Source organism: Chrysochloris asiatica, unplaced genomic scaffold (assembly GCF_000296735.1).
Source record: "Chrysochloris asiatica unplaced genomic scaffold, ChrAsi1.0 scaffold00130, whole genome shotgun sequence".
Taxonomy (NCBI): domain Eukaryota; kingdom Metazoa; phylum Chordata; class Mammalia; order Afrosoricida; family Chrysochloridae; genus Chrysochloris; species Chrysochloris asiatica.
In genome coordinates this window covers 9421727-9435535 of record NW_006408648.1, presented here as the reverse complement: position 1 = coordinate 9435535, position 13809 = coordinate 9421727, and positions in this window count along the sequence as shown.

The following is a 13809-nucleotide window of genomic DNA, read 5'->3' as shown; positions in this document are numbered from 1 at the left end:
AGAATAAGAACTAGCTGTCTTCCTGCCAAAATGAATATGTGAACTATGGAGTTCTTAGGCATAATTCAAATAATGAGTCAAACCTCAGAGCACATAACTGAAAGCACTGCATAGCGTAGCAGTCTTAGTCCCTCAGGCAGAAAACTGCCATATTTCTTGATCGTATTGAATTTGGTTGTTCAGAGCAATGCTTTCTGGGATGTTCTGTGGGTTCTATATTTAGAAAGTTGTTCTTAATATTATTCCAAAGCAATTACTCTTCATTTTAAAGAAGAAGAAAAATGTCTTTTTTGTTGTTGTTGTTCAGTTTTATGTTCAACACTTAAAAAACAAACCAAACTCGCTGCCAATGAGTTAGTTCCAACTGAGCAGAACTGCCCCACACATGTATAGTAGACCTGCTCCATAGGATTTCCATAGGATAATCTTTACAGAAGCAGATTCCTACGTCTTTCTCCCATAGAGAGACAGGTAGATTCAAATCATCAACTTTTTGTGTAGTAGACCAACAGATCCGTTTTGGAAGAAGTACAGCCAGAGTGCTCCTTGGAAGCCAGGATGGCCAAACTTTGTCCGTCATACTTCGGACATATTGTCAGGAGGGACCAGTCGCTGGAGAAGGATATCGTGTTTGGTAGGGTAGAGGGTCAGAGAAAAAAGAGGAAGACACCCAGTGAGACAGATTGGCAAAGTGGCAGCATCAGTGGGCTCAAGTGTGGCAACAACTGTGAGGTTGGCCCAGGACTGGGCAGTGTTTTGTTCTGTTGTGCATAAGGTCACTATGGGTCAGTATAGACTTGATGGCACCTAATAACAACAGTCTAGTCTAGTGCTTAGTCACTGCACCAGCAGGATTCTTGTTGAACACATTGTTGTTGTTGTTAGGTGCCATCAAGTATATCTTTACAGGAGGCTGTAAATCTTTACAGGAGCAGAAAGCCTCATCTTTTTCCCTCAAAGTGGCTGGTGGGTTTGAATTGTTGACCTTGTGGTTTGCAGCCCAGTGCTTATCCTACAGAGACGCCAATGCTCTGCTGAACACTTAAAGTACCATAATTCTGTGTTGATAAATTGTCTCTTGAGAAACCATCTACCTTGTGACTTTTAAGGTGCTGGAAGTGGTTGCTATAGGGGTGGTAGCATTGGTTATGTGCCATGGAGTCGATTCACAACCACTATGCTATAGTTGTTGTTACGTGCCGTGGAGTCAGTTCTGACTCATAGCGACCCTGTACAGGGTTTCCGAGGCTGAAATTCTTTACGGGAGCAGAAAACCTCATCTTTCTCCTGCGGAACATCTCGGTAGTTTCGAACTGCTGACCCTGAGGTTAGCAGCCCGATTTGTAACCACTATGCTACCAGAGCTCCTTAGTACTAAGTATTAATTAACGTCAGTTGCTATTGAGTTCATTCCAATTCACCACAGCCCAAGTGTACAGAGGAATTGTGCTGGATAAGGTTTGCAAAACTGTGACCTTTCGGAAGAAGATTGTGGGGTTTTCTCTTGAGGTGAACCACCAATCTTTTGGTTAGTAGTCCAGCACTTAAGCATTTGCGCCACCCATTCTTAAACATAGGTTAATAAATAACATCAATGAAAGAAAAGGCTCATTTTGAGATCTAGGCAAAGATTCCTAAACTAGACTGCTCTTTGGTCAATCACTCATCTTCATACAGTCTTGCAGTGTGGGTAATTCTTTGCTGTCAGTTGGCAGCAAACTTACCCAGACAATATGGCACCTCAGGACATTTACTTATTTGAAATGAAACAATTTTCTTTTCAATGACAGTGTGATACTTTTCTAGCATGATTTAATACAAGGCTTCAGAGCAGACAATGTTTCTCAAGGAAGAGAAAGGCTGACTCAGTGAGCTAGGGCACACTCTCTATAATGTATAATAGGAAATTGAAAACTGATCACAGAAAAAACATTTGCACTTACTAAGAAAACAGTCATGCGTCTCAATTGTATTAAGTCAATGCATTCAGCATTTGCCCCTCAAATCACAAGGAAGGCAGCCTGTAGTCTCACAGGGTGGGGTAGGACAGAGGCTCATTAGGGAGGTGTGGAGAGATGCCCAGTAAATATATAGGGAAATAACTAAACAAGAGAATTGCAGACTGTGAAACGTAGTAAATAAAATCCAAAAGCTGATAGAATAGAAGGTAATTGAGGAAATTACTTTTAGGAAGATGCCTGTGGTGATCACAAGGTCAGCAGTCCTAATCCACCAGCTGCTCCTTGGAAACACTATACAGCATTGCTATGAGTCGGAACCCACTCGATGATATAACAACATTCATATAACTGGAGAACTATTGCATTTAAACAATTTAAAGCTATATTTATCACATATTATCCTATGATTAAAATTTATAATAAGCATTACTAAGGGGTGTGTGTGACAATATGAGTGACTTCACCAACCCTTGTGACTCCACTTGTTATGAGCTGTGGAGTTGGTTCTGAATAGCAGCTGGTGTGTTTGAACTACCAACCTCATAGTTAACAGTCCAGTGCTGATCCCACAGTGCTATACCAGGACTCAAGTGACGCCACTAGGGTAGAAGAAGTGAGTACTACAAGTTCCTATTCTTCATAATTCTTGTGCTGTCCTTATCTTGCTAGCCACCAAGAACTAGGAAGGGCTCACAAAGTCATCTACTTACTCTGCTTCCTGCTAAGTTGCCCCTTAGCTATATAAAACAATATTCCTCCTGCTAAGTAAAATCAATGGGAGTCCCAGACTTCCATGTTGACCATCTGGATTCCTGGGAAGCTGGGCATCAACCTCTCACTCATCTCTAATAATAGAGCATCTCTAGCCAAATTTGCCTCCTTAATAATTATTCTTTGATTACAACCCCCTAACTAGTGGTTACTGACTTGCCAAAACAAATGCTGACTTTGAGCCAGTTTTTTGCTCATGGAGCCAAAAAACACTGTTCTCATAGGAAGTGTTTAATTTTATTTATGTGGGGTGGGGAGAAGGAGCAAAATGAGGTAAACCTCCCAAATCATCCTATGAGTAAATTACTTCTCTCATATAAATTAGGATGTAAGTTCAAGGCTTAGCTATAATTCTAAATAGCTACATAGATTTGTGCATTTGTGTCACGTCACTTCTCTGGCCTTTAGTGTCCCCACTTGGAAAATGAAAATGCATCTGCATGGGATGATGTTCTAATGACAAGTTGTGGGGACATGTCAGAAATAGCAAATTGGGAGTCAATCCTGACTGAGTATGTTGAAGCACATGACTATAAGCCATACCTGGGTTCTATTTTCACTTCTATGACTGGTTCTTTCTGGGTTCTGGAACATTTGTACAGCTTTTGCATTCAGTTATTTATTTGGTAATTCATCCACTTATTCATTCAGTACATACTTACTGAGTGCTTGCTATGTGCTAGGCATTGTCATAGACTCTGAAGATATAAAATTATGCCAGAGTTCCTGTTCTCAGCGAGTCTACATTCTAGTGGGAGAGATGGACAATAAATACATAGGGAAATAAGTAAATAAGATAATTGGAGACTGTGAAAAGTAGTAAGAAAAATTTAAAGGCTGATAGAATAGAAGTTAACTGGGTTGATTACTTTTAGGAAGATGCCTGCAGTGATATCATATAAGCTGCGGCTTGACAAATGAAACACTACTAAGACTAAGCTTCTAAGTCTGTCAAAGTGGAGAAGTATTTTTAGTAGCAATACTTGGTAGGTACTAAAATGACCCACCTAGGTTCTTTCCCATGTACAACACTTTGCTGACAAAATGTCCATAAGCAAAATGCCACAGATGTTGACCGGCAGATGGTAGTTTTCCATTGCATCTTCCAGTAGGGTTGGTCCTGGTCATTGCCAATTTGGTGAGAGGGGGATGCAGCAGTCCTCTAACTCTATGGTGCCTGCACTGCTTCTTACCAGTCCTGCTCAGAGCCACCTTCTGGCAAAGAGCAAACACCCTTTTAATGTAAGCTAAGTGCTTCCTTCACTCCTGACCATACCATCTAGGGAGTCACAAAGCCTATTTGTCACTCCTGGAACAGAGCTGACTCATAGAAAGCCCTAGCAGCTGTTTTTACTTGGGAGGGGTGGTGTTAAAATCAGGTATAACTGGTGGCTACTAGTATGATGTGCCTGGAATTTTTCTCCACTGACCTGCCCATAGTCCCTGAATTTAGCATTTAGTTCATTCTCTGTTTGTGTTATAAATATAAGTAGCTAATAGAACATTTGCCATTTCTACAATCATCACATATACAATTCAGTGACACTAATTATGCTATCATTTTGTTCATCTATTACCATTCTACTGGGTTTTTGAACTTCATTGTTGTTCTTCTTCTTCAGGTCTCTATTTAATGTGAATTTTTGGGAGGGGCCATTCTTTAAATGTTAGCATTTAGCATCTCAAAAGGGACCTCAAGAAATTCTAAATATGATAAGTCAGGGGTCATGCCCTAGATCTCATTTTATCTACAACTGCCCTACTTTTGAGATGAAAAATTCATACCTACTTTAGATTATATCTCCTATTCATCTAACCTTAACTCTTAGTTACTCCTGTTATACTGCTTTCAAACATCCTAGAGACCCTTCTTCTGATAAGAGGTTCAAGGTCTACGTAGAGTATACACACAGGTATTTGTAACTCAAGGTAAAGGACATGGTTTTATTTACCATCACTCACCATTCAGTTTAAGAATAAAAATAAAACAGTACTTTTGGTGCTGTGGGTTAATGCACTGGACTGCAAGGTTGGTTTAAATCACAAGGTCGGTGGTTCAAGCTCACCAGCTGTTCCTCAGGGTTTCTATGAGTCGGAACTAACTCAAGGGCACTTAACAACAACAACAACAATGATAGGTTACCTGGTGTAACACTATAGGATACACACTGGACTGCTAACTGCAAGGTCAGTGGTTCAAATCCATCATCCACTTCTCAGAAACCCTGTACAGAATTGCTATGAGTCAGAACTGACTTGACAGCACTTAACAACAGAAGCAACATGATAGGTTGCCACCACTTGTCTGACAGTTTATCATACTGTGGTGGTTTGTGTGTTGCTGTGATGCTGGAAGCTATACCATCAGTATTCAACCTGCGATATGCGGATGATACAACCTTGCTTGCTGAAAGTGAAGAGGACTTGAAACATTTACTGATGAAGATCAAGGAACACAGCCTTCGGTATGGATTGCATCTCAATGTCAAGAAAACAAAAATCCTCAACTCTGGACCAATAAACAACATTCTTATCAACGGAGAAAAGATTGAAGTTGTCGAGGATTTCATTCTTCTTGGATCAACTATCAACATTCGCAGAAGCAGCAGTCAAGAGATCAGACAACTTATTGCATTGGGCAAATCTGCTGCACAGGAACTTTTTAAAGTGTTGAAGAGCAAAGATATCACCTTGAGGACTAAGGTGTACCTGACCCAAGCCATGGTATTTTCAATAACCTCATATGGATGTGAAAGCTGGACGGTGAATAAGGAAGATCGTAGAAGAATTGGTGCCTTTGAATTGTGGTGTTGGAGGAGAATACTGAAAGTGCCATGGACTGCCAAAAGAACCAATAGATCTGTTTTGGAAGAATTGCAGCCAGAGTGCACCTTGGAGGTCAGGATGGCTAAGCTTCGTCTTTCATACTTTGGACATATTGTCAGGAGGGAACAGTCGCTGGAAAAGGATGTCATGCTGGGTAAGATGGAGGATCAGAGAAAAAGAGGAAGACCCCTAACGAGATGGATTGGCCAGGTGGCATCATTGATGGCATCGAGTGTGGTGGCAGTAGGGAGGTTGGCTCTGGTAGTACAGTGGTTATGAGTTAGGCTTCTAACCTCATGGTCAGCAATTCAAAACCACCAGCGGTTTCATGGGAGAAAGATGAGGCTTTCTGCTCCCATTAAGATTTACAGCCTCAGAAATCCAATATAAGGTCACTACAAGTCAAAACCGACTCCATGGCACACCACCAGAGCAACACAGAGTCACCCATGGTGGACAGGTTTCAGTGGAGCTTACAGACTAGGAAGATGGAAAGGCAGGCCACTTCTGAGTGGTTAGCCACTGAAAATCTTATGACTAGCAGTGAAACATTGTCAGATTTAGTGCTGGATGATGAACTCCTCAAGCTGGAAGGCACTTATATACGACTAGGGAAGAGTTGCCTCCTCAAAGTAGAGTTGACCTTAATGTGAATGTGTTGTAGACCGTGTGTAGACTATACAGGCCACAAGCTCTGAGGAACAAATGAAGCCACTGGCAGTCATGGCAAATTGTTTTTAATCTTAGTATTCGGTTATGTTTATGAGTAAATGCAGACACGAGCCCTTATTATCCACAGAGAAATATTAGAACCTCCTAAAGCCGAGACTGTGAAGGTTGCAAGGTCAAGCCTTCCTCCAAAGGATTAACTAAAAATATTTTAGCCACTTCGCAGTTCTTTGTTCTACAGACAAAGAAACCATCCTCCCTAATCTTTTTCCAGGTGCTGCCCATTCACCTGGGCAACTCGTGTCCTCCTGCAGACCTGGCTCAGGAGGCCAAAACAGCAGGACACCGCCCAAGCCTTTTGTCCTTCCCTTTCACCTTGCCCCAACTGAGCTCAGGGGCTATAGATATGTTAATTGAGCCTGAGAAACCAAGTTGCGGGCCTGGGATTCGAACCAGCAAAGTATGATGTAAAGTTACCTGAGTGGAAAATTACTGATGCTAGCTGTATCCTGTTTTAGTCCCTCCCTGCTTGGTGTGAAGCTCCTCCCCTAAATAAAACCAAGACGCAGGCCGTCCCAGGTGTGCATTACAAGTTGGAGGGCATGCAGTAAAGATTGCAGGGCAGTGAGTTGCTGCCTGCAGAGGCCACGATGCCTGTAGTCCCAAATCTGCCCACCAGTGATGCATCCACCCTGGTTTTGGGGTGCCTCTTTGCCCCCTCCTTTTGTCTTTCTATGTATTCTTTCACTATCTCTATTGCCGCTGGATCTCCCCTCCTCATGGACCAAGCACTCGTGAACAACACAACTATGTCGAGGACAGTCCCCGGCATGAATGGAGCAAAGCTTTTGAGACCTTCGTTTGCTCATGGGGCACAACTCAAAATGGAAATAAACAGCTGCAAACATCCATTAATAATTGGAACCTGGAATGTTTGAAGTATGAATCTAGAAAAATTGGAAGTAATCAAAATTGAAGTAAAACACATAAAGGTCAGTATCCTAGGTATTAGTGAGCTGAAATGGACCGGTACTGGCTATTTTGAATATGATAATTATGTGGTTTACTATGCAGGAATGACAAACTGATGAGGAATGACATTTCATTTATTGTCAAAAAGAGCATTTCCAGGTCTATCTTGAAGTACAGTGCTGTCTGGGATAGGATAATATCCATATGCTTACAAGGAAGACCAGTTAAATCTTTTATTATTCAAATTTATACAACAACCACTAAAGTCAATGATAATGAAATTGGGGAATTCTATCAACTTCTGTGATCTGAAATTAATCATACATGTAATCAAGATGCATTGATAACTACTGGGATTAGAATATGAAAGTTGGAAACAAAGAGGAAAGATTAGTAGCTAGAAAGTATGGCCTTGGTGATATATATGATGCTGGAGATTGCATAATAAAAATTCAAAAGACTAATGACTTCTTCATTGTAAATACTTTTTTTTTTTAGCAAATGCTTTTTAAAAAACAACATAAAACAGGAATCAAATTGACTGCATCTGTGGGATGAGACAATGAAAAAGTTCAATATTATCAGTCAAAACAAGGCCAGGGGCAGACTGTGGACAAACCAACAATTGCTTAAATGCAAGTTCAGGCTGAAGCTAAAGAAAATTAAAATTAAAAGTCCACAAGAGTCAAAATACAACTTGGAGTATACAGGAGTATGGTGGTTGTGTGCTTTGGAGTTGGTTTCGACTCATAGCAACCCTAGTTAGGGTTTCTGAGCCTGTGAGTCTTTACAGGAGCAGAAAATCTCATCTTCCTTCTGTTAAATGGCTGATAGTTTCAAACCACTAACCTTGAAGTTAGCAGATCGACTTGTAAAAACAAATTCGATGCATTAGACATGAATGAAGACCAGAGTTGTTGTGGGATGACATCATCAAGAAATCATTCATGAAGAAAACAAAAAGTCATTAAACAGATAGGAAAGGGTGCTCCAGTACTTACTCTACAAAGTCACACCAAGATTAAACTATTTAGGAAAAAGAATTTACACTAGTGAACTAATGCTATTGAAGCTTTGATATGTTATTTGTAAATTTATTCCATTGCTGCCATTTGTGAATATTTATTATATTTTGTTTTGCTGGGAAATTATTGATAGAATATGATCATCTTCAGTATGAAACAGATTGCCTTTAGAAAGCAAACGATTGCCTTCTGGTGGAAAATTGTAAAATTAAAAAAGATAATGATAATTTGTAGAAAGATAATGATGGGCAGCAGAATCAATTTCAGATTGATTGGCAGAAGTTATTATTGTACACTGACTGGAGGGGAAAAATTTTCCAAGCTGCAAATGTTATTCCGGATCCAGACACAGCCCATCCTAACCTCATCTTGTCTGAAGACAGAACATGTGTAACCTTGGAAGAGAAGCTTCAAAAGCTGTTTGGTAACCCAGAGATTTTATTCCCTTCCTTGTGTGCTGGGAGGTAGAGGTTGGGGACAGTGGGTTTTGGGATATGGACATTTGTAGAAATAATGTAATGAGGAAGGGGAGGATTGTAATTAAAACCTGAGGATGGTTTCTGGGCCAGCAGATTTTATAAGAATGGGTACCAGGCACTCATTTCTCCAGAAGCAGTGCTTACTCTTAAAAAGCAATCTACCAAAGTGTGCATTTTCCTAGAATATGAAGATGGTCATATCTCATTTTACAATATGACAGATAATTCCTACATTCACACATTTGAGCAGTGCTCCTTCTATGGGTCTTTAAGATCTTTGTTCAGATTTTGGCCTAATGATCCAAGGCACCTGACCATATGTCCAGTATTTTGAACAGCAGATTGTTGTTGTTGTTAAGTGCCGTTGAACAGCAGAACCTGCTTATAATTTTTACCTCATGCTCACTTCTGTCTTGGGGACAATATACAAACTGCCAGTCCGTGAGAAATGAAGCATCGAACCATAAGGTGAATATACAAAAAACAAATTATTTGTCTTATTATTTTTCATGTTATTCCTACCACTTTTTCTCCTTCATAAATTAGCTCTCCCAAAACAAATTGTATGTTGCTTATAGCATGTTTCCTTGTTTAATATTTGGAGGAAGACTCATTAACAACCTGCGATATGCAGATGATACAACCTTGCTTGCTGAAAGTGAAGAGGACTTAAAACATTTACTGATGAAGATCAAAGAGCACAGCCTTCGGTATGGATTACATCTCAATGTAAAGAAAACAAAAATCCTCACCACTGGACCAATAAACAACATTCTTATCAACGGAGAAAAGATTGAAGTTGTCAAGGACTTCATTCTTCTTGGATCAACTATCAACACTCATAGAAGCAGCAGTCAAGAAATCAAACATTGTATTGCATTAGGCAAATCGGCTGCACAAGACCTTTTAAAAAGTGTTGAAGAGCAAAGATGTCAGCTTGAAGACTAAGGTGCACCTGACCCAAGCCATGGTATTTTTTAATAACTTCACATGCATGCAAAAGCTGGACAGTGAATAAGGGAAACCACAGAAGAATTGATGCTTTTGAGTATGGTGTTGGAGGAGAATATTGAAAGTGCCATGAGCTGCCAAAACAATCAATATATCCGTTTTGGAATAAATGCAGCCAGAGTGCTCCTTGGAGGCCAAGATGGCCAAACTTTGTCTCTCATACTGCGGACATATTGTCAGGACGGAGCAGTCGTTGGAGAAGGATATCATATTTGGTAAGGTGGAGGGTCAGAGAAAAGAGGAAGACCCCCCCAGTGAGATGGATTGTCCAAGTGGCAGCATCGAAGGACTCAAGCGTGGCAACAGTAGTGAGGTTGACCCAGGATCGGACAGTGTTTCATTCTGCTGTGCATAAGCTTGCTATGAGTCAGTACCGTCTCAATGGCACCTAACAACAACAACAACATAAAAATGCATTTGAAAGATGGACAATGAAAAAAGAAGACTGGAGAAGAATTGATGCATTTGAATTATGGTGTTGGTGAAGAATATTGAAAGTACCATGGATGACAGAAAAACAAATCTGTATTTGTAGAAGTACAACCAGAATGCTCCTTAGAAGCCAGGATAGTAAGATTTCATCTCTCATACTTTGGACATGTTATCAGGAGGGACCAGTCCCTGGAGAAGGACATCAGGTTTAGTAAAGAGCAAAAAAGAGGAAGACCGCCAAGGAGATGAGTTGACATGTGGCAACAACAATAGGCTAAATTTAACAACAGTTGTGAGGATGGTAGTGTTTCATTCTGTTGTGCATAAGGTTGGTATGAGTCGGAACTGACCTAGCAGTACCTAACAAGAGCAACAAGACAAACATTTGATTAACTGACATTAGATACTAATGACAGCTAATTGTTTTGGCTTTCATATAAATTCAGCTGAAAGATAGATTTAGGATTGGAACTTGTTTTTAATCTAGGAACTATGTGTTGTTGACTATTATAGTTATTATAATAGTTACAATATACTGTTATATATATAATATATTATAATAGACTGTTATTAGATATTTATGTATCTTGATATCACACGTCAGTAGATACAGTATCTTAATGTAAGGTATCCTTCTACATATTATTTTTTATCTCCACATATTTTATAGACTATATATAATAATATTTATAGGTCTAGTTCATTTTCACTGCTGCCTAATGTCCTACTATACACACACACAAACACACAAAAGGCTGTCAAAGAATTCATGAAAAAGTTGTATTACCTTGTAATTCCATTTTTCCACAAACTTTTGAAGCCCCCTCCTATATGTGTGTTTGGGTGTGTATATATGTATATGTGTGTGTGTAACATTCTAAACAGCACCAGAATATTGTCAGATATAGTGCCAGAAGATATAGCACCTCTGGTTAGAAGGCACTGAAAATACAACTGGAAGAACTGCCTTCTCAAAGTATAGTGGTCAGTGATAACACAAATGGAGTATAACTTCTGGGACCTTCATTTACTGATGGAGCACAACTCAAAACGAGGAGAAATAGCTGCAAGCATCCATTAATTACAGGAATGTGGAATGTACAAAGTATAAATCTAGGAAAATTGGAAGCTGTCAAAAATTAAATGGAACACATAAAGATTCATATTCTAAGCATTAGTGAGCTGAAATGGACTGATATTGGCCATTTTCAATCAGACAAGCATATGGTTTAGTATGCCAGGAATGACAAATTGAAGAGGAATGGTGTTGCATTCATTGATAAAAAGAACATTTCAAGACATATCTTGATGTATAAAGCTGTCTATAACAGGATAATATCCATACGCCTATTAGGAAGACCAGTTAATACCAATTTTATTCAAATTTACACACCAAACACTAAAGCCAGTGAAGATAATATTGAAGAATTCTGCCAACTTCATCAGTCTGAAATGGATCAAACATGCAATCAAGATGCATTGATAATTACTGATGATTGGATTTGGAGAGGAAGGATCAGTATTGGGAAATATGGCCTCCATGATAGAAATGAAGCTGGAGATGGCATGATAGAATTTTGCAAGACCAATGACTTACTCATTGCAAATAACCTTTTTTAAACAACATAAAAATTGACTGTACACCTGGACCTCACCAGATGGAATACGCAGAAATCAAATTAACTACATCTGTGAGAAGAAAGCATTTCTACACTGGAGAGAGCATATTTCAGTATCTCTTCTGACATTCATTTTGGTCTTTTTTTCCCTGTCTTTTTAATGACCTTTTGATTTCTTCTTTTATGATGTTCTTGATGTCATCTTCTTGTCTTCAGCTATAAGTGTTTAATGCCTCAAATCAGTTCTTGAAATAGTCTCTAAATTCAGATATGTTCAAGGTCATATTTTGGCTTTCTTAACTTTTAAAATTTTCCTTCAGCTTTTTAGCCTGAACTTGTATATGCATAATTGATGGTCTGTTCCACAGTTGACCCCTGGCCTTGTGGAACTTTTCCACCATCTCTTTCCACAGATGTCAACTTGATTTCTGTATTCCATCTGGTGAGGTCCATGTGCATAGTCACCTGTTACGTTGCTTAAAAAAGGTATTTATAATGAAGAAGTCATTAGTCTTACAAAATTCTATCCTGTGAACTCCAGCATCCTTTCTATTACCAAGGTCAAATTTTCCAACTACTAGTCCTTCCTTTTTGTTTCCAATCTTTGTATTCCAATCACCAGCAATTATCATTACATCTTGATTACATGTTTGGTTAGTATTAGGTGACTTTTATTAGGTGAGTTGTATTTTGACAGAAGGGCATTTTGGTAGCAGAATGATATGTGGCATGGTATGTTGTTGTTATGTGCCATGAAGTCGGTTCCAACTCATAGCAACCCTGTATAGGGTTTCTGAGGCTGTAAATCTTTACGGGAGTAGAAAGCCTCATCTTTCTCCCGTTGAACAGCTGGTAGTTTCGAACTGCTGACCTTGAGGTTCACAGCCTGATTCGTAACCACTACGCTACCAGAGCTCCGTGGTATAGAAATGTACAATACAGGGAGTAGTCCGTTCTCTTTGTCAAAGAAGTGGTTCTTGGCTGATGCATGGGAGCAAATCTGAATTGCTTGATGGGAACTTTTTACAGTCTTTGTCCTTTTGTGCCTCCTCTCACTCATTCTGGCATGTCTTCCTAAGGAATGAATATGATTCGGAACTAGTAGGCAGATGCCTGAGAAGGAGGAAAGTGAAAAGAGGCAGGAAGGCTGGTCCGGCAAGAACACTGGGATACTGGAGTGCCAGTCCAGGAAAATGCATGGGAGTAAGTCTCTGAGCAAAAACTGAGCACCTACCGCTCTCGAGGAATCCAGAGCCATCATTAGGGCTTCAGATTTCTTTGGCTAAGAGATTTGGAGTAAAGGTTTTGCCTATTTGTGTTTGAAGCTTCAGCCTCTGATGGTTCTGGTCTCAAGTCTCTCAGCTTTGCTCATTGAGGGATCACTCTGTAATTCAATGAGCCTATTGCCCTACCTGCATCTCTAGATGCACTGAATAGTTAAAGGATGGTATTTTTACATTCTGGTGTGGTGCTGTAGGGTAAAGCACTAGACCATAAGTCAGTTTGAACTGCAAGGTTGCGATTCAAACTTAATTGCTGCTCCTTGGAAACTCTATACAGGGTCACTGTAAGTCAGAACCAACTCAACGGTACTTAACAACATTTGTTGTTAGTTATTAAGTGCTGTTATGTCAGTTCTGATTCATAGCAACATTGTATAGGATTTCTGAGGAGCTTCTGGTAGTTTTGAACCGCCAACCTTGCAGTTAGTAGTTCAGTACTTATCCTACAGTGCTGCATGAGGATGTGTTATTATTGATGTTGTTAAGTGAGTTCTGAGTCATAGCAACCTTGTAAAGGGTTTCTGAGGAGTGACTGGTGAGTTTGAACCACCTACTCAAGGGGTTCTGGTAGTGTAGTGGTTACGAATCAGGCTGTGAAAAGCAAGGTCAGCAATTCAAAACTACCAGCTGTTCCGTGGGAGAAAGATGAGGCTTTCTGCTCCCGTAAAGATTTACAGCCTTGGAAACCCTGTACAGGGTCGCTATGAGTCGGAACCAACTCCTTAGCACATAATAACAACAACACTCAAGTTTCAAAACTG